At 37.0% G+C, this 22160-nt stretch overlaps 1 protein-coding gene across 8 annotated transcripts in view; it reads left to right on the top strand.

Moving 5' to 3' along the window:
• Window positions 1-22160, top strand: part of GUCY1A1 (guanylate cyclase 1 soluble subunit alpha 1) — a 60827-nt gene that overhangs the window by 8027 nt on the left and 30640 nt on the right. The window contains exon 1 of one of the 8 annotated variants that reach the window (XM_035022852.1): window positions 20325-21393. The exons of the other annotated variants lie outside the window; for them this stretch is intronic. The gene's annotated coding sequence lies outside the window, so the exon portion shown is untranslated. Of the gene's footprint in view, window positions 1-20324; window positions 21394-22160 lie in introns of those variants that run through there. 8 annotated transcript variants of the gene reach the window in all.

Raw genomic sequence — 22160 nt, 5'->3', positions numbered from 1 at the left:
ATTGTCTGTTTTCACCAGTACACTCCTATTCAGTGGCAGGAGGTACCATTTCTGTCTAGTTCTCATTCTATTCATAGACACCTAATAGAAGTGTCCCATGGATCCTAAGCACTCAGTAAAAATGTGTGATATGATACAGGCGTGCTTGGAGTGATGAGGTTATGTTGGGGCATATTTATAAAAAGATTTAAGGTAAAGAGAGGTTAGATTACAAAAGACCAGGATGCCAGGCTGAGTTTTTGCTTTATTAGGTAATGTAGAACTATCTTGTTTTTTTAGTTTAGGGACAGGATACGGCACATGCATGACTTTTAATTAGACCTTTGTAAATCAATTCAAACTATTCAAAATTTGATATGCTTTTCTAGATTTAATGAGGAAATTATTTGGCTCCTTACCTTGCATCAGGTGTTTCCATCTGTGAGGTTGAGAAGCCCCCATAACTTTTAATGCCATTCGTTTTGTTAAAGAAGTTTTGTTATTTTACTAGTCTAATTTTATTTGTAGGATATTGAAGTTATTAGCTGCTGATTGTTCTCAATTTTCATTTTGCAGCTTCCGATGCTATTATAAATATTTAAATGTTATGTGGTTTATATTATTAAGTTAATAACACACAGGGCAAGGAATTTCAATGTTCCATTGGTATAATATAAACTTTTAAGTCATATATTTGTGAGCATAAAGTTTAACAAAGATAGCACAATACGTGGAGTATTTAGGGGATTACAACTCTATTATGGAAGAGATTTGGATAAGCACATTAACATTGTCAGTACTTGATATGTCCAATATTTAAAACAAGATATTCTTACAGTGGATTAGTATTCATTTGTAAATGTGATTAGGAAAACACACTTTTCCCAGTGAAGACTCTTTGGGTAAAATTCCATTTTTTAAGTGTTTTAAAATATTCGCAGTCATTAATTGTAAGTAACATTCCTCTTTGTCCACCTCTACCCCAAATAACAATTTAATACCCCATGCATCTAGTTCTGGTTCTTTTCTCTAGTGACTGGCTTACAGTAATTCTTACATTTGTGTTGTGTTGTCTTATGCTTAAAAAAATCAGCAGTGGTATATAGGAGAGCTGTAATCTTTCTTGAGAAAGTCTGTTCCTTGGGTAGATAGCAAATTATCCGAACTGAATTTGCTAGCTTTCCCCATCCGCTCTTTCTTTGCCACCCTTTGAAGCTATAAGAATTTATCCTGATTTAAACTGGATTACCACCTGTAACTCATCTCATGGCTTGGCCAAGGGCAAGAAGGTTGTATTTGAGGAGTTTCATAAGGCCATCTACCACAAAAGTTTTTCTTCCACTGGTCCTCTCCTAGGGACAACTTCGGATTGATGTAGTCCTTTGGATTTTATCTCTAGGAGGCCCTGGAATAACTGTTTTACTCAGAAGAACAGCATAACCTTTTTTGCCCAATAGCAAAAGTCACATTTATTATGTTGCCTTATACCTTCAAGCAAGAGTATGATTTCTTGGACCTTAGAGAGAGAAAGGAAGTAAGAGAAAAAGAAAACTGAAAGACCTAGCATGTAGGACATAATTGAGAAAGGTAGATACAAGTAGGGTATATTTGGGTGACAGTATGGTGTTCAGACAAAAAGAGGAAGGTTAAAAAAAGTTTAAGGTCCTGAAAAGAGTTGTTCCTTCACATTTTTATTCCCTATCCTAACTGGAGATGGTTAGAACATTTTCCTCACCAGCATGTTGTGGTCTTGATTATTTATCTAAATCAAACCAGAGTAACATCAATTTAGTTATATTTATCTTAATATTGGATCTGTTTCAGTACATAGTGGGAATTGGTAGCTGTAGGTTGTCGTAGTCTGTTTTACACACGGTAAAATGGTGTTTGGCTACGTTTCTTTTTTTTTTTTTTTTAAGATTTTATTTATTTATTTGAGAGAGAGAATGAGAGACAGAGAGCACGGGAGGGAAGAGGGTCAGAGGGAGAAGCAGACCCCCCGCTGAGCAGGGAGCCCGATGCGGGACTCGATCCCGGGACTCCAGGATCACGACCTGAGCCGAAGGCAGTCGCCCAACCAGCTGAGCCACCCAGGCGCCCTGGCTACGTTTCTTTACATTAACTGTCCTTGATAAATATCACTGGTCATTGTATGAGTAGCAAGAATTTGCTGCATGCCATGTGTTAAAAATGATTTTCAGTGTTGTAAAGATCATGCAGTGTTCATAATTTCAAGTAGTCTACCAGCCTTACTTACTGTCTAACTCTGCTGGCCAATGTCTTGGTTATTCTCTTACTTGATTCTGTGTTATGGATATATTGTCTTTACTGTACTTGGTCACCAAGCTCTTTTTGCTTGTTTGTTTCTGTCATTGTCTTTTGCACATCTTTTTCTGCTCCTTAGAATACCTTTCTTGTTTCTATGCCTTGTTATTTCTTACTTATTCTAGAAGCTTCAACTTGAGTCTTTTTTCGAGGAAGCATTTACCAGTGTACCAAGTCAGGTTTAGATGCAGATTTTCTCTCTTCCCATCACATGTCATGAGAGGTCACACTTTAACTGAATGTGTGTGCTTTTAGTCTGTCCACACCCCATTCCCTACATGAAACATTCCTTAAGGGTCTAGTGCTGCTTTGTTTTTATTTCTTTTTGGTTTTGTTTTCTGAAACCTCATCTCTTAGAAAGTAGTCATAGATGCTTAATATTTCTAGGATATATGAACAAATGAATGGATGGATGGATGGATGGATAAATTGAGGAATTCGGGTAGAAGAAAAGGGAATATTTTAAGGGAAGATTAGGTAGAGTAATTATAAAGAAAGCATGTTGTGATGGAGTCCAGAGCAGTATATAGACTTTGAAGAGGAAATACATTGTCTTGTCCAATATCAGAAAGAAGGATACATTGGTGGATACAGAATTACTGTGACGTTAAGGTAAATGCTGTGGAAGAGAGCAGTGGCATTACCCAAATGATTTGTGAGATATAAACCTAAAGTATATTAATTGAAAGCACTAACTATGCATTTGATAAAAGAACCCACAATCATTATATACTTGTTTGAAGTAAAAAGTAATATTTTTTTCTTTTTTAAAATATTTTATTTATTTATTTATTTTAGAGAGAGAGAAAGAATGTGAGCGGGAGGTGGGTCAGAAGGAGAAGGAAAGAGAGAATCTTAAGCAGGCTTCTCCCTGAGCATGAGACTGACTCAGGGCTCGATCCCAGGACCCTGAGATCGTGACCTGAGTGGAAATCAAGAGTCGACGCTTAACCAACTGAGCCACCCAGGCGCCCCAAAAGTAATATATATTTTTTTAACATTTAACAAATTCAGGTTGTTTTGGTTGAAGTCTATGAAAAATATCCCAGCCTTACTCTGATACACAGTTGAAAAGGGAGGAGTGATTTAATAGTATTTTCAGATAATTATAGATTTTTCTGGTATAAAAATTTCAAAATTTGAAATATGATCATAACTTAAAGGTTACTTGCAGTATAGGATGAGAAACCATTAAAATCTGTGTTCTGTGAATGGATCTTTATTAATGCACGATTTTGTAACATCATGGTCATTGGAAAATACTGGTTCACTGAGCTTTGCCAGGTCTAACAAAGGTGGATGCACTCTACATTTTATCATGTAGTATCAAAAAATCGCATTCATCAGTATCACCTTGGATCTCCTCCGGAAACATTTTTAAGTATTGGGAAGCTGTCGAGTTCACCATGGCAGATGTAGAAGGTCCAGCAGTGGTGTGGTGTGATGGCTGAGAAAGTCTCCCAGTCTCATCTTTTCAAGCCAATAACCCATCCATAAATATATGAAAAATACAAATAAATTTTCCTTTCAATTGGAATAAATATTATTAAATTCTAACATAGCAGCTTAAGTGAAAAATTTGCAATTTAGAAAACTTAACATAATTTAATATTACTGCAAAACAAAATAGCAAAGTGTAGTTATTTTTTGTATTTACATGGAGGTGTAAGAAAAACTCGGGAATTTCAAAATGATGCTTTATTGAGCAATGATGAGGTTACAGAGATAATAAGAAGTATATCCAGTGATTTATGGGAAGAGCACAACATAAGTTCTGAGAACAAACTGAGTTAGTCCCTAGCATACATACATTTATACATGAAATCTACTACCTTAGAAAGTTCTACGCAAGCACAGATTCCATTGGCTAATAAAATTAGGACATTGTTAGATGATTAGATGTCGTATAGCTTCTGGAAAGCTGCACTCAATACCTTTAGAGAATGAGAATGAAAAGGGCACTTGGTATCTCAGTACTGTTCTGAAAATAGTTGTGATGTTGCATATCCTTTAAAGGGCCTCAGGGCATCCCCAAGAACTTGCAGATGACACGTTGAGAACTACTGCTTTAGGTCAACCAAGCCTCGAGCAATGTAACTTACAGGCGTTAGAATAATTTTATACCTAATTTCAGAAACTAGGAGTCAACATTTATTAAGTACATATTATACTCCAAGCATTGTTAAAACTGAATTAAAATTAAAGCATTATTGAACCCCTTGAGAAATGTTCCACCTTATCACTTAAATGTACAGATGAGGAAACGGAGTCAAGAGCAGAAAAGTAATTTGCCTTACTGTCATAACTTCTGTTAGTGGTGGAACCAGTGTTTGTAGTTAGGCAGCGTCCATCCTCTTAAATACTATGTTTTACCACCTTTCCTGGCTATAGAAAAGGTTTCTGGTGGTTTGTAAATTATTTTCCAAATGATCAATAACATATTTGCTTATATATTAGTCAACTTAAACTCTAGAGTTAGTTTTCAAAGACCTGTGAACTTCCAAATAAAATGCATGAAACAAGAGATAATTAATTCATTTGAAAGAATTTTGATAGAAATTCAGTTAAATTAGGAATGCCTGGGTGGCTCAGTTGGTTAAGCGTCTGCCTTCTGATCAGGTTATGATCCCAGGGGCCCTGGGATTGAGTCCCGCATGGGGCTGTGAGCCCGCATCTCCCTCTGCCTGGCTCTGTCTCTGACAAATAAATAAATAAAAAAAAAAAGACTCTCTCCTTCTCCCTCTGCCCATCCCACCCCACTCACTCTCTAAAAATAAATAATTTTTTTTTTTTTTTAGATTTTTATTTATTAATTTGACAGAGAGAGACACAGCAAGAGAGGGAACACAAGCAGGGGGAGTGGGAGAGGGAGAAGCAGGCTTCCCGCTGAGCAGGGAGCACGATGCAGGGCTCGATCCCAGGACCATGGGATCATGACCTGAGCCGAAGGCAGACGCTTAACGACTGAGCCACCCAGGCACCCCAAAAAATAAATCTTCAAAACAAAACAAAACAAAACAAAAAAGAAATTCAGTTAAATTAAAATAAAATATCTTTAAATTTTCCACCAGTCTAAAGTTGTTATGATTGCAGTGTTTAGGCAACTCTATTCTTCATATGTGTTAACTCCTTAAAGAATATTTTGTTGGATATATAATTTAAGGGAAACAGGTTGGTTTGTTTCCTTTCTTCAGTCCTTAATTTTTTGTTTCATTATTTGCTAGTTTCCATGATTCTCTGGCTTTTTTTTTTTTTTTTTTCTTTTTATCTTTGAATTTTAGAAGTTGGTAACTAAATGCTTAGGTGTGATTTTCTTTGTATTTATCATGCATGGGGATTTGCTGAACTTCTTGGATCTGTGAGTTAAAGCTATTATCAAATATGGACTATTCCCCGCCATTTCAAATATTTCTTCTTCCTGCATCCCCTCACCTTCCCCCCCACCCTGGGACTCTAAATACATGTATGTTAGACCTTTTGATATTGTTCTATAGATTTCAGGTGCTCTTTTGGTTTTGTTTGTTTGTTTGTTTTTTGCTGTTTATTCTCTTTGTGATTCTGTTGGGGTTGTTTCTATTAACCTGACTTCAAGTTCACTGATCCCTTCCTCTGATGTTAAGCCAATTAAATGGAATTCTTTATTGATGGTATTGTAGTTTTCATTTTTAGCATTTCCAATTATTTCATTTTCTTTGCTTGCCATTTCTCAATGGATGCTTTCTATTTACACATGCACACATATATATTAAGCTACAAGTGTGGAAGACTGAGTCAATATAAATTGTGGGGCATCACTGGGTTCTAATCTATCTTGCAGCAGTTAAAAGGTTTATAAACATTTAACCAGCTTTTCTTGACCCCTGCCTGGGGGAGATTCTGTCACCTTCCACCACTTCATCTGGGATGAAAATAGCCATGAGTCTCAGCTCTCCCAATGCCTGTTATTTTTATTTATTTATTTATTTTGAAATCTATTTCATTTAGATTTCTTTGAGTTCTCCACTGAGTTTTTTTTAAACAACTTAGCCAATGTGTAACTTACGTAAAATCTCACATATATAAAATACACAGTTGGATATGATTTGACGGATGTATACACCTGTGAAACCACCACCATCATCAACATAAAAAAGATCCCCATCACCCCTTAAAAGTTTTCTTGTGTCTTTTTCCGATCAATTGCCCAATCCTTTGTCCCCCAGGCAATCATTGATCTGCTTTCTGTACTTACAGATTTGTTTGCAGTATCTAGATCTTATGGAAAAGTAATGTATTCTTGTATGTGTGGTCTCATTCACACAGTTTGAGATTTATCTTCCTTGTTGCCTGTATGAGCTGAGTAATAGTCCTTTACGTGTGTGGCTATACAACATCTCTTTTTATTTGTTTCCATGATCAGAGACATTTAAATTATTTCCAGGTGTTGACTACTACCAAAAATCCCCAAAAAACAAAAAAACAAAAAAACCTGCTGTGAACGTTTGCATTCAAGTCTTTGTTTGAAAATATGTTTACCTTTCTTTTGGGGTAAATACTTAGAAATGGAATAACTGGGTGGTATGAGAAGGCATGTTTAACGTTTTAAGAAACCACCAACTGTTTTACAAAGTGGTAGTTCCTTTTTACATTCCCACCAACAGCATATAAAAAATTCCAGTTATCTGGGTGCCTGGGTGGCTCAGTTGGTTGAGCCACTGCCTTCGGCTTGGGTCATGATCCTGGAGTCCCGGGATCAAGTCCCGCATCGGGCTCCCTGCTCAGCAGGGAGTCTGCTTCTCCCTCTGACCCTCCCCCCTCTCATGCTCTCTCTCTCTCTCATTCTCTCTCTCAAATAAATAAATAAAATCTTTAAAAAAAAAAAATTCCAGTTATCCCACATCATCACTAAGTCTTGGCATTGTCAAACTTTTAAGTTGTAGACATTCCAATGGGTTTTTGCCTCATAATTAGCATTACTGAACATAGGAAGAGATATTTATGGGCTAGTCATGTATTTTTTTAATGAAATATCTATTCAGGTCTCTTGCCCACTTTTAATTGAATTGTTTGCTTTCTTATTTAGCAGTAAAATTTATATATTCTGGATTTAATTACTTTGCTGACTTATGTGTGGCAAATGTTTTCTCCCAGTGTGTGACTTAGCTTTCTGTTTATTTAATGACGTCTTTTGAAGAGTAAAAGATTTAAAATTTTGATGAAGTCTAATTTATTATTTTCTTTGATGTTTCATGATTTGTTTTTTCTCTTTGAACATCTTTGCTTCATGCAAGGTCATAAAGATTTTCTCCTGTTTTCTTCTATAAGTATTATTTTAACATCTACATTTATGGCTGTGATCCATATAGAATTAATTTTTGTATGTGGTATGAAATATGGATCAATGTTCATTTTTTCCATATGCATATCCAGTTGTTCCAACATCATTTATTGAAAAAACTTTTTTTTTTCCTCATTGAATTGCCTTGATATGTTGGTTGTATAATTGAACACACAGATCTGGATCTGTTTTGGGGCTCGTTAGTCCATTGATCTCTATGTTACTCCTTTCAAACCAATATCAAACTCTTTTGATTACTATAGTTTTATAATAATTTTTAAATAAGGTATATATATCTTTCAGTGTTATTTTTCTTCTTTAGTATTGACTTAGCCATTCTATGTCTTCTATTAAATCTTAGTATCATTTTTTCAATATCTCCTAAAATGATAACTGGGATTTTAATTGGGATTGCTTTGAATTTATAGACTATTTGGGAAAAATTGGTACATTAACAATATTAAGCATGATATACTTCTGCATTTCTTTGGCCTTCCTTATTTTATCTTACCGCTATTTGTAGTTTTCAGTATAGAGGTCTTGCAAACCTTTGGTTAGATTTATTCCTAAGTATTTCATATTCATTGATATTATTATATATGGATTTTTAAAAATATTATTACCCAGCTGTTTACTATTAGTACAGAAATTACAACAGATTTTTGTAGATTAGCACACATACATACATAGTTGTATTTGCAACCTTGCTAAATTCACATCTTAGTTCTAACTGTCACAGGCAGGTTTCACTTTATTGTGCTTCACAGATACTGTGTTTTTCCAAATTGAAAGTTCGTTGGAACCCCGAATCCAGCAAGTCTCCTAGGGCCATTTTTCCAACAGCATTTGCTCACTTTGTCTCGATGTCACATTTTGGAATGATCACGGTATTCCAAAGTTTTTCATTTGTTATGGTGATCTGTGATCAATGATTACAACTCACTGAAAGCTCAGATGTTGGTTAGCATTTTTTAGCAATAAAGTACTTTTCAGGGGCGCCTCGATAGCTGAATCGGTTAGGCCGCCAACTCTTGATTTCGGCTCTAGTCATGAACTTGGGGTGGTGGGATCAGACCCTGTGTCTGGAGGCTCTGCGCTCAGCAGGGAGTCTGCTTGGGATTCTCTCTCTCCCTCTCCTTCCACCCCTCCTTGCCCCCGCCCCCACCCTCTCGCTCGCTCGCTCTCTCTAAAATAAATAAATAAATTTTTTTAAAAAAATAAAGTACTTTTCAATTAAGGTATGTACATTTTTTTAGACATAATGCTATTATACATTTAATAGATTATAGTATGGTATAAACATAACTTTTATTTGCACCTAAAATTCACTTGACTCACTTTATTGCAATTTTGCTTTATTGCCATTGTTTGGAACTAAACTTGCAATATCTCTGAGATATGCTTATATTTGGTAGATCCCTCGGGAATTCCTACATAAATAATTATATATACATACAACAAACAGGGATAGTTTCACTTCTCTTTTTCTAATCTTTGTGTCTTTTATTTCTCTTTCTTATTGCAATGATTAGGATCTAACTTCAATGCAGTTGATTAGGTGTGGTGGCATCTTTGCCTTATTTCTGATCATAGTAGAAAGCAGTAAGTCTTTAATTTTGGGTATGACTTTTACCGTAGTTTATATAGACGTCCTCTGATAGATTTTTTAAAACTATGATTATGTGGTTTATCTAGCTAGTTCTCATTCTTGGGACTGGAATAGGAGTCTCTTGTGATTTTCTATAATCTCATCAGAAGTGAAGACTGTACTTTGACTTTAAGCTAACTTGATACAGATGTGGTTAAGTATTTCTATTTATAGAAAACTACCAGTATTCATAAATAAAGAACAAGAGATTTCCCATTCTCAAAATCCTTCCTTCAAACTTGCTGTTTCTCAATGTAATCTGTAATCAATCACACTATAATATTTCCTCATTATAACTCCTTGTTTCCTTTCACTTTTACTCTACTATTCTTATTGAAATTTGTCTCATAAAAGCTATAAATGTCTTTCTAATGTAAAAATCGATGATATTTTCTCAGTGCTCCTGCTATGGACTGAATTGTGTCCCCACCCAAATTCATATGTTGAAGCTCTAAAAATTCCCAATGCATTTGGAGGCAGGGGCCTTTGGGAGATAATTGGGTATAAGATGAGGTCATGAAGGTGAGACCCTCATGATGGGATTCGTGCCCTTATAAGAAGAGACAGCAGAGAACATGGTCTTTCTCTCTCTGCTTGCACCATGTTAGGATACAGTGAGAAAGTAGCCATCCACAAGCCAGGAAGAGAGCTTTTACCAAATCCAACCATGTTGGCACCTGATCTGGAACTTTCAGCTTCTAGAACTGTGGAAAATGAATGTTGACTGTTTAAGCCACCCAGTCTATGGTATTTTGTTAACATCGGACTGAGCTGACTAATAGACACCCTTACCCTCTTCAGACGTGCAAAATACACTTCTTTTTGAACATGTGTCCTCTTCTGTTTCTATTCTCATCATAGTTTTCTGATTTCTGCTTCTCCATCTTAGTTATAACAATCCTTTTCCAACTTTGAAATATGAATATTCCCCAGAGTAAAGAATTTGGCTGTTTTCTCTACTTGCATCCCTTTGACATCAGTTTGAATTAAAGTCAACTTTAAGAGCTTCCTCAGTGTGGAGGACCACACACTCATGTCTCTAATGCTTAATTAAAAATTCCAATTTTCAAATATATCTCTACCTAGATGTCCTGCTAATAGTTCAAGATCCATGTGTACAAAACGGAATTCAGTATCCCTTCTCTCAAGCCTACTTGTGTTAGCTCTTTCTATAAATGGTACCATTATCTTTCCAGACAAACCTCAAAGTCATCTTGTTCCTCAGATCTAGTCATTTGCCACGTGATGTCAACTTTAATTTTGCAATATCTCTAGCACCCATCCTTTCCTGCCCCTTCCCACAGCTTCCTTCACTCCCCCCATTCACTTACACTGTTCTCCCTCTTTGGCATCAGTTTTTGCTGATGACTTTATGGCCAAACCTTAGTGATTTTCAAAACTAAGCTCAAATTCCATGCATTCCAAGAAGGTATCCCTGATCACATTTCTGCTACCACTACCTTAAAGCAATGTTTCTTATAAACATCATTAACTTTCTGTCTCTACCTATCCTCCACTTTTTATTATAGCCATTTACAAAAATATATATCACCCATTCTAGACTTTGAAGAAAATTAAAGGAATCATTTTATCTTTTTCAGAAACTCAGTATAAATATTGATTGAATTATAAGTTCATTTATTAATAACTCATTATAAAACTTGTTTTCAAGAAGCAACACATTTTATAGGCTCCAATTTAGCCTCATTTTACTTCTATTTTATACCTTTTTGACTGTTTTGTCTTTTATATTGGTTATAATAATAGCCTAATATTAGTATATTTTATTGACATTAGCTCATATTTATTGAATACCAAATAATATAAGATGCTGTGCTTAGTGCTTCTGACAAAGCAGTGAACTGTAGGAAACATGTATGGTTTTTCACTTAGCTAATTTCACAGGAAGTGGAAAAAGAGGATAGGTGACTACCTAAGCCTTGTTGGCTTCTTTGTCACACTTTAGTAAACTTCATAAATTTTTATCTATAACAAGATTTCTCCTTTCCAAAAAAGGTAAACAATAAATAAAAAAAGAGAAAAGGGAAGAAATAATAAAAAATAAATAACATGGTAAATACAGAATAATAAAATGGAAAAGGAAAATATATAGGAAAACATTTTGAAACACTTTTCTTCTCAAACTGTATGCCATTTATATATATATATATACACACACACACACATATATATATATGTATTTGTGTCTGCACATACACAAGATCCAGTGAAAATAAAATGAAAAGATTGAGTGAATTTGATAATAAGGATTTAAGCTACCCTAACCCCTTCCATGTTTATAACAGATGAGTTCAAGCCAGTCGTTCTGTCATTTAATTACAGCATAAAATAACTCATTGGAGGGACATCTGGATGGCTTAGTCGGTTAAGCGTCTGCCTTCTGCTCAGGTCATGATCCCCGGATCCTGGGATCAAGTCACACATGGAGCTCCTTGCTCAGCGGGGAGACTACTTCTCCCTCTGCCTGCCATTCCCCATGCTCCCCGCCCAGCTTGTGCTCTCTCTCTCTGACAAATAAATAAAATATTTTAAAAAATAATTTAAAAAAAAACCTCATTGGAAGTCCAAAATTGAATAAATTGTGATCTACATTGGCTGGTTAGATTAAGTCTGAAAACATACCTACTTACTTTTTTTTTTTTTTTTTAAAGATTTTGGGGTGCCTGGGTGGCTCAGTCAGTTAAGCGTCTGCCTTCGGCTCAGGTCATGATCCCAGGGTCCTGGGATTGAGCCCCACATCAGGCTTCATGCTCAGCCAAAAGCCTGCTTCTCCCTCTCCCTCTGCCCCTCCCCCAGCCCCATCCCCCACTTGTGCTCATGCTCTCTCTCTTTTGCTCTCTATCTCAAATAAATAAATAAAATCTTTAAAAAAAGATTTTATTTTTTTATTTATTTTAGAGAGAGAGAGAGAGCAGTGGATGGGAGGAGAATCTCAAGCAGACTCCATGCTGAACGCTGAGCCGAGGTGGGGCTCGATATGATAACCCTGAGATCACAACCTGACCTGAAAATAAGAGTTGGATACTCAACCGACTGAGCCACCCAGACGCCCCCGTACCTACTTTCAATTAAGTGGCAAAGATTGGATCATGAGTAAGGTTATTTAGAAAATATTTTTAGAGAATTAAAGAAGGACTAAAGATAACTTCTTGAGAAAGTGCAAAAGATGATGAGAAAATCATGAAAAAGAGTCTGTCGAAATATTGTAGAAACTACAGACAGCCAGAGCAATCTGATGGCATGTATTAATATTAATTCATTAATATTATTAATAATGATGTATGGATGAAATGTAAGCCTCTGATTAGACTAAGCTAAAGTATTTTTTTTTAAGCTGAAGTATTTTTAACTCTCAAATTATTAAGGGTGGGGGGCGCCTGGGTGGCTCAGTCATTAAGTGCCTGCCTTCGGCTCAGGTCATGATCCCAGGGTCCTGGGATCGAGCCCTGCATCAGGCTCCCTGCTCAGCCGGGAGCATGCTTCTCCCTCTCCCGCTGCCCCCTTCTTGTGTTCCCTCTCTAGCTGTCTCTCTCTCTATGTCAAATAAATAAATAAAATCTTTAAAAAAAAATTATTAAGGGTGGAACTTGAACTAAAATTATTGTTAAAAAGGGGCTCCTGGGTGGCTCAGTTGGTTAAGCGGCTACCTTTGGCTCAGGTCATGATCCCAGGGTCCTGGAATCGAGTCCGGAATCGGGCTTCCTGATCAGCGGGGAGCCTGCTTATCTCTCTCCCTCTGCTGTTCCCCCTGCTTGTACTCTCTTTCTCAGATAAATAAATAAAATCTTTTAAAAAATACTGTTAAAAATAAATAAAAATAAATGAAAAATAAAATTACTAAGTGTTAAATTTTTCTCAAAGCCGTCCCTGCAATTGTTGGACGTCCACAAAAGGAGGAGAGCTTTTCTGCATTTCGGGTGAAGGGGTGATCAGAGTATAGTTGATCCTTGAACAATGTGGGGGTTAGGGACACTGACCCTTGCACAGTTGAAAAATCCACATGACTTTTGACCCCTAAAACTTAGCTACTAAGAGCATACTGTTGACCTGAAGCCTTAGCAATAGAATAAACAGTCAGTTAACACATAGTTCGTGTGTCACATGTATTATATACTGTATTTTTACAATAACTAAGTTAGAAGAAAGAAAATGTTATTAAGAAAATCATAAGGAAAATACATGGACAGTACCGTACCATATTTATTGAAAAACAAATCTGTGTATAAGTGGACCAGTGCAGTTCAAATTCATGTTTTTCAAAGTTCAGCTGTATATTAGAGTAAATTCTGGGCTTCTTGTAGTCCATCTGCCTGAGTTCCCAACTGACTCATACACCTCAGTAACTTTGGGATTTGGGCCAAGTCATTGAAATCTGACTTCTGTTCTGCCATCTGCAAGTAGGAAGGGTTACAATACATAGTCTCTAACATCTTTTCTAGTTCAAAACTTCTGTCATGCAAATGCCTATGTCTTTATGTTCACTTTTACGTAGGAGATACTGAAATGGAGAAGAAAAATTGCTTGGGGTTTACTATGAACAGGAAGGCTTCTTTTAACTTTTCCCATTTTGAATCAATTAGATGTAAAAAGGCATTAAAATAATATAGTTGTGGTTTTGGATTTAATGGGAAAGAACTGGGCCTTTCTCAACATGTTACTTTGTGAGTATCCAAATATACACCTGCAAAAGACACATCCAGAAGCCAAAATTTACGTCTGGTAATGATTTCTTTTAATTTAATCATTATGTAAAAGTTCAGAAAGAATGGAATTTGTGTTGGACCCTGCTGCATTTCTTTTGCTGGCCTGGTTCCCGCGTGAGCATCAAGGATCTGTATCCCACTGTTGGTGACGGAAGGTCATTTTCTGTGTCATGAATCAGAAGAGCTCTGCTGTTGAACTGAGAACCCAGGAAGGCCCCTTACTACCCATGATGTCCCCAGGAGCTTCCAGAGAAACATCTTTCCTGAGGTCTCCAGGGTGGGATTTTTGGGTGAATTGTAAATTGTAGAAGAAGAAGGTCTTTTTCAAAACACAACCTTTACATACCTTCTCCGGGCGTATTACCCACCTAGCACCTTCACATGTTCACCACCCCAGAAGCTCTCCAAAACCCCTCTGGTTAGGATTTTTTATGGAGGCTTCATGAGCTAGGCATGATTGATGAGATCATTGACCATCAGTGATTAACTCTACCTTCAGACTCTCTCTGCTTTCCAGAGCCCAGGAAGGGAGAGAGAATTCCAACCCTCTAATCACATGGTTGGTTCCCCCGGCAACCAGGCCCCATCCCGAAGCTATCCAGGAGCCTTATCACTTTGGAGATTCCTTGGGTTTCAGCAGTTGTGTGCCAGGAAACAGCAGGCAGAAGCCAAATATATATTTCTTATTCTGTCATAGCGTGGCTATGTTCCAATGAAACTTTATTTATGGACCCTGCAATTTGAATCTCATATAGTGTACATGTATCATGAAGTATTCTTTGGATTTATTCAACCACTTAGTAACATAAAGACCACCTTAGCTCTAGGGCAGAACAAGAATAGGCAGCAGGTTGGATTTCACCATTGTTTGCCAACCCCTGCTTTAAAAGGCCCCAAGAAGGGCGCCTGGGCAGCTCAGTCAGTTGAGCGTCTGACTCTTGATTTCAGCTCAGGTCATGACCTCAGGGTCGTGAGATTGAGCCCCTCCTCCCCCATCGGGCTCCACGCTGGCATGGAGTCTTGTCTGTTTGAGATTCTCTCTGCCCACCCTGCACCCCCCCCCCCGCCCACTCTCACACACTTTCTTTCTCTTAAAAAGCGGGTGGGGGGGGTTTCCTGAAAGTCTAGTGCTTTCCTGAGTGTGGGGTTTAGCTTTATCTGACCTTCCTAGTCCTGGCCCAGTGTAGGCATCGCCTTCACTGCTTGTGCCTCTACTATTGATATATTTGTTCCTGTTCTTGTTTTTTCTCTTTGTTGAGAGAAGGTGCTTACAAGTCTTAAGTTTTCATGGCTTTATTGTTTGGAGCCCTTTTTCTCAAGGATCTTGAGAAAAGTGTCAAAGGCTGGGTTAGAAGACTCATGAGGGTCATTATTGTGTCTTCCAGAGTCTCCTTTCCAAATATGACAGGTTAAAGCCTAGATAATTCTATTTTCCTCTACCAGAGGGTGAATTCTGTGCTAGTCCAGTCACCCCTTTCTTCCCATCAAAGATGAGGCCACTTTGATATCTCCTCATTGTTAAAATGTTAATTCAAATGCTCCACAGATGTGACAGTCAAAACCGGAATCCACTTTATTCTTGTTAGAAACTTCGGCATCTCCTATTTTAATCAGACTCTGGGTGACTTAATTTGATTTCACAAATATCCTAAAATTAACATGCTAATTAATCTCTCCCTACCCATCTCTTAAACCTTTCTACCAAATAAGTACACACTGAGAAGTTAAGTACATAAAAGGGTTAACACTGAATCAATATTGAGAACAGTTAGCTTATGAAAGCAGTGATTGAAGGCAAGATTGTTTGTATAACAATACGAATCATTTGTCAACCTAGCATTCTAGGAAAAGAAAATCAGATACCACAGAATTTCTATTTCAGTTACAGGTTTATTTTGTTTAAAAATTTTTCCACATTAGGAATAATGTGGATTTACAGAAAATAATATGTACTTCAGTGATGTAAGGCTTGCTTGATTTATATCACAGGCTTGGTTTCATGAGTGGAAAAACATTTAAAATCTAGCATAGTCCATCAATTTATTCTAATATTTTATTAAAGAAATTTGGCATGCAACTTACTAGCTAATGGAATTATATAAGATAAAACCAAATTAGAATCTTACTCTTCTGGGCTATGCTGTAAACTCTTTTATTTTGTTATCCAAAAAAAGAAACCCTAATTACTGACATAGATATTATTTTCTTGGTATGCATTAATGTTCTTCAAGTGGAGAATGTTTTCCAAATTTGTAGAGTACCAAGCACCTGCTATATATTAGAGTTCCCTTAAACTGGCTTTGAAAGGAAATAGGAAAGGTGTCATGGGTATAAGACATGACTTGATCTTTCTGAGGAATTAGAATAAATTTGTCAATCTTTTATTTAGTGACTTCTTTTAGCATGATTCTCTTGTACAATGTCTTTGCATAGATTTTTTTCTAATCCTTCATACATCCCTGTTTCATCACCATTTTACCATTTTAGAGTTGAGGTAACAGAAACTCAGTGAAATTAAGAAACCTGTCCAGTGTTTCACTACTGCTAAGTAGGAATTGTGATAGTCAACATTAATCATTACATGTTGGCAGCAGGTACTTTTCTAAGTGCTTTACATTTATCAATTTGTTTACTTTCATAACATATTTATGAGACAGTTGCTTTTAGCATCCCTGTTTTCCAGATGGAGAAAGCGGAGGTGGAAGTTAAGAACTTAACCAAGGTCACAGAGCTGGTAGATGGTAGAGGCAAGGAGCAGACACAGACTCTCTGGTCCCAGAGCCTGAGCTCAGTCATTCTATACTAACTGTACTACCTCAGGGCACGACTCTGCATGGCCCCAACATTTGTGTGAACTGATCTCTCCAAGCATGAAGTCTCTCTCATACTAATCATCTTCAGAGATATAGATATAAGTATATAATCTCAGACACTTAAAAAAGTCATCATTGCACAAGAGGGCAAATAAGTGTGTATGTGTATGTACGCATGTATATGAAATCCAAGATGTGTTTCCAGGTCTTCCTGATTGGCCGAAATTAAAAAGAAAAGAAAATGGAGAAGTTCTGATGTTAGATGGTCATTAGTTTTATCTTGCCACTTAACTGAAATGTTTCAATCAGCCCAATTGTTTAATCATCATGGACTTGTTTTCATTTTAAAAGGTTCATCAGGCTGTATTACCTATATCATAATGGACTCTGTAGACTCTTCAAGAATGTGACCTTACTGAGTGTCTTTTCTAGGTAGTTAAGTCAGCTTTTTGCCTTACTTGCAAATTTAAACCAAACATTGTTGAGAGTACAGGCATTTCTAAAACAACACCATGTAAGCGTTCCTGAAAAACCTCATATGCTGCAAAACTGCACTAAAAATAAAAGGACTTGTGGGAAGAAAATGTGTTAGGGTGAAACCAGTTGGCACGATGAGCACCAACAAAAGCAGTAACAGTCATAAAAGCTATACCAGCTTAGGTAAAAAGACTGGTTGCACTCTAAGGAATTCTAAGGAATACTGCACTACTGCAATTAACGATGGGCCTCACATTAGGGGAAAAGGTGAAAGTAGTTTGATGGGAAGTAACTATAAGGAAGTTCTGAGCCTGCTGAGCTATGGAGCTCAGGAAGAAAATAGAGGAAAATGGTGGTAAGTACTTCCAAGACACGACGAGAGGTCAGCTGAGCTGGGAGGAAGAAGGTGGAGTGGTTGGAGATCCAGCATAACTGCTACTTTATACAAACATTATTCCCCTCTTAATGACTGCATATGAGCCAGTTTACATCACAGAAATACACAGGATTTATCTGAAAATAGATAAAAACAAAATGGCTTTTTATGGTGTAAAAAGGAATTCCATTTCGCATGTAACTCCTTTCATGCTAATTGTTATATGTTAGTAAATATATTTTTAAATGACTAAGTCTCTAAGGAACTATTTTAGTAATAAAACAATGATGGGAATCACAGAAATGGCTACAGGAAATTGTTTTATATATTTCAGGAGCAAAATATTGAAATATTTATCTGATTTCCTTATGACCTACATGACTTACTGTAAGTGGTAATGATATTTAATTTGAAGACATACTAACTGCATGTATTCGAATTTCAGTGATAGTCACACTAGAAAGTCTTAAACATAGAGATTTAGGATTTATAGTCCCAAAGGTATAGTTCTTTAGTTATAAAACATTCTGTAAACATTTTGATATAAAAGCTGAGAATCACATAAAACATTCTGTAAACATTTTGATATAAAAACTGAGAATCTCAGAGTTAAAATCTCCCTACTATAGTCTATACTAAACTCTGCTATTACTTCAAAGATGTTAGAGAATTGCTCCCAATTCTAATGAAAAAAGATTGTGAATCATACCCACCTTATTTTTAATAGAGAATTAATACAGTTTGGGGCACCTGGGTGGCTCAGCCGTTGAGCATCTGACTCTTAATTTTAAAAGCAAATAGTTATAGCCAATGTCGAATTTCAGGCCTAGCACCTAGCCATGCCAAAATCTGTGGTTAAAGAGATGTAAGTGTTTTAAGATCAAATTCCAAAGTCGAAATTTTTAAGAGTAGCTGAAAGGAGAAGAGAACTTAGAAATTGGCTCGGGTCGTGATCGCGGGGTCCTGAGATTGAGCCCCATGTGGGTCTCTGTGCTCAGGGGAGTCCGCTTCTCTCCCTCTCTCCACCCGTCCCCTCACACTTTCTCGCTCTCTCTCAAATAAATAAATAAATCATAAAAAAAAGAAAATACCGTTTGTTAAACTAGAATTATCAGTATTAAATAAAATTATCGCCATAATTATTATTAAACATAAGCTGTATGGAGGCAGTTGCCATCAGGTGAGGCAGTTGCCATCAGGAGAGGGGGGATTTCGGGCATTTTGGTCCCTAGAACTGAGGTTGCCATTGCCCTTAGAGTTGACTTCTTTGTTTTGGGAAGGTTGACTGTATGGGCTCTCCGGTTACAAAAATTCAAAGTAACTACCCTACACTCTTCTTAAAGATAGCTGGAAACACCTTACACTTGCACGCGGATGCAGTCTTGGAAGGTGAGTGCTCTGTTCTGTAACATACACTGGAGTCAGCTTTCCCACATCTGGGCTTTTGAAGAAGGAGAAATTACTTTCCAAAAGGAGATTTTAGCAAGAGAATTGGAGCACACCGACTCCCACAAGGTGTTATGAAATAGTGAAAGCCCAAAATCTGGGCTCAGTTGTGATTGAATAACCAAAGTCCTGGGAAATGGATCATGGACTCTTGATTGCTCTCCAAGGGCCCTAGAGTCTTTTCTTCACTGTAGTATTGAGAAGTAAACTCAGAGGAATATGTCTTCACGGTCCTTCAGCCCCCATCTCCAGTCAATAGCTAAGGGCTGTAGATCTCTACTTGAAATATCTGGAATTGATCCACTCTTTCATGCTAAGGTCATTATTTTAGTCCAGCCCAGATCAGCCACCTGTCCAACTCTGACACATTTCTCATTCTCCATTCCAAATAATCCTTTAAAAGTACAATCTAACCTATTCACATTCTTACATCTTAGTCTTTCAGGTGGTTGCTCATAGAATAGTTTTTCTTTGTTTAACAAGGTTTAGAGAGCCCTCCACAATCTTGCCCTCTGCCTGTCTCAGCTACCTCCACCATCACCTTGCTCTCCCTGAGCCCATGCTCTAGCCATGCTGGAATTATTTCAGTTCCTAGAACATAGCTAGGTCTGTCTTGGCCCCCAAGCATGCTGTTCTGTTTGGAACTCTCTTGACCTGGTTCAGGGTCACAGCTCCGCTCAGATGTCTCTTCCTCCTGGGACTGGGTTTGGATCCCTGATTTGCACTCTGAGAGCACTCACTTGCCCTTCTCCTTTATGTAGCATGGATCACACGTGGAACTGATGTGTCAGAAATAGTTCTCCTGCCAGATTGTGAACTCCAAGAGGGCAGGCAATGTCCTTTTTTCACTTCTTTGTCCCTGTGCCTGGAAGAAGGCCTGACACATAGTATAGGCCACCGCAAATACCTGTTGAACAGAATGAAAAGTGAATGACGTAGAAGTATCAAAGAATCTGTGGGAGTGGAGATTATGAAAAAGAAAAGACAAATGGCACTTGAGAATTCGTCAACTATGTTAAAAGCCAAAAGGTTCATGAGCTTTAACTTTTCAGAGGTTATCGTGTCAGGGTGTCAGTAACTCAGTGGAAGCAAAAGCCAGGGAATTGTAGACTTAGGAATAAATTATTTTTTAAGGAAGTGAACACAGCACCTAAAGCCTCATCTTTCAAGAAGTGTGACCATAAGGGGGAACAGGGATGAGATGAAACAGTCTGACATTGGCTTGCCTTTTTTTTTTTTTTTTTAAACTTAGTACTGGAGTGACTTGGACATTCTTACCAGTTTTTCTAGTACTTTGTCCTGGTTTCCTGATAGATCACAGGGGAAAGTTCTACAAATATTTCCCACTGAAAAATGAAAAGAAACACATTATGAAAGGCTGATTTATGGAGTTTTATTTACTTTTTTTTATTTTTGAAGAAGAAAGACTTTTTAGATTTCTGGTCTACCTGAAAATTAAGCTTGACACCGATTTATGAAAATGGTGATGAGTCTGTGCTGCTGTATGCAAACTTTATCCTCACTAAGGCACTTTTTATTTCTAAGTTCTCGTCTCCTTTCAGCTACTCTTAAAAATTTCGACTTTGGAATTTGATCTTAAAACACTTACGTCTCTTTAACCACAGATTTTGGCATGGCTAGGTGCTAGGCCTGAAATTCGACATTGGCTATAACTATTTGCTTTTACTATAGAGACTTAGTTCTTAGGCTCCTCCCACCATCCCAATTTCTAATTTGAAATCTGCTCTTTAAGACCTGCTGTCGTAAAAGAGGTTTTCTGTGTCAAAGTCCTTATGGGGTATTTTCTCTCAGATCTTGGTATAAGTAGAAAACAAGATTTTGTGTGTTACTCTAGAGTTGAAATGATGGACAGCCCCCTTACCTGAACAATCACGCATCCTGGTTATTAATATGAGGCCAATAGCTGGGTCATTATTCTCACCATAGCAGAGTTAATCACTTACTAGTAAAAGGGAGAGAGCATTCAATACATTTGAAGGCTGTTTAATCATCAACCTTGGGGATGGCAAATACTTCTCCGAGTTTCTGAGAACATATATCCCACTGCTCGCCAGGGCCTTGTCACCAAGTTTATTACTTTAATTAATTTGTTTTTCCCTACCAGGTTACTCTCATTTCTACAACCATCTATGTACTGAGTTCAGCCACTGACCAAACCATTTCCAAAGTCACTGCTAATGTTACACATGAAAATCATCACTTGTTTGGTTGAAGAACGTATTCTGTATTCCTAGCAGGCAAACACAAGACAAACATAGGTTTCCAAGGTATCAGCACTGAGTACATCTGTTTCATAATGTAATTTCATCAGTTGAGCAGATGAAGAATGCTAATTAGCTTGTTTATACATATGTGATTTAATGATACTAAACACTTAACTGATCTTAAAGTAAGCACAACTTGTTTCCTGTTGCTGTTTTTACTTAATAAAAAGCAGTGTTAGACACATTTTCTGGAAATTATAGTGCTGTGCAATATAGGAGAAGAAAGAATTTCAAGGTTGACTGGTCGGTTTTATTCTTTTGCAGCGAGATTGAATAGGAGGCTGAGAATCAAAATATTGGGTTTGGGAACAAGGGTTGATATCCAACATTAATGAGAAGGTTAAACTTAGTGGGAGACTTTATCATAAACTGTATTATGTCGAACCCCTAAGTCCCAAACTAAAATTCTAATATGTACTACCAGAATAACTTATTTTAAGGAAAAGTTCTATACCTTCATCAGATCCAATCTAAAATTTATTTTTTTTGTTGCTTTCCTTTTTTTTTTTTTGAGTACTCTCTTCTTCTAGTTATTATAATTATCTTTTGATATAACTGAAATCATGGCATTCAGTTAATATAGCTCTTTTTCCTGAAGATTAATATAAAATAATGCTATTATAATTTTTATAGTTATTTAATATTATCTACTATGCTGCCTTTTTTTACTTTCAAGTTGTACAAAACTGGATCCACATAGGCTGCTATATTTTGGAGGTGGGGTGGGTAGAGGAGATGAGGAAGTAACTCTGATCCTACAGGCAGAATTC

The sequence above is a fragment of the Mirounga leonina genome, unplaced genomic scaffold, assembly GCF_011800145.1.
Source record: "Mirounga leonina isolate KUSES-001 unplaced genomic scaffold, KU_Mleo_1.0 Mir_176, whole genome shotgun sequence".
Lineage (NCBI taxonomy): Eukaryota > Metazoa > Chordata > Mammalia > Carnivora > Phocidae > Mirounga > Mirounga leonina.
The sequence above is the reverse complement of the archived record's forward strand: the minus strand, read 5'-3'. Positions and strand labels throughout refer to the sequence as shown.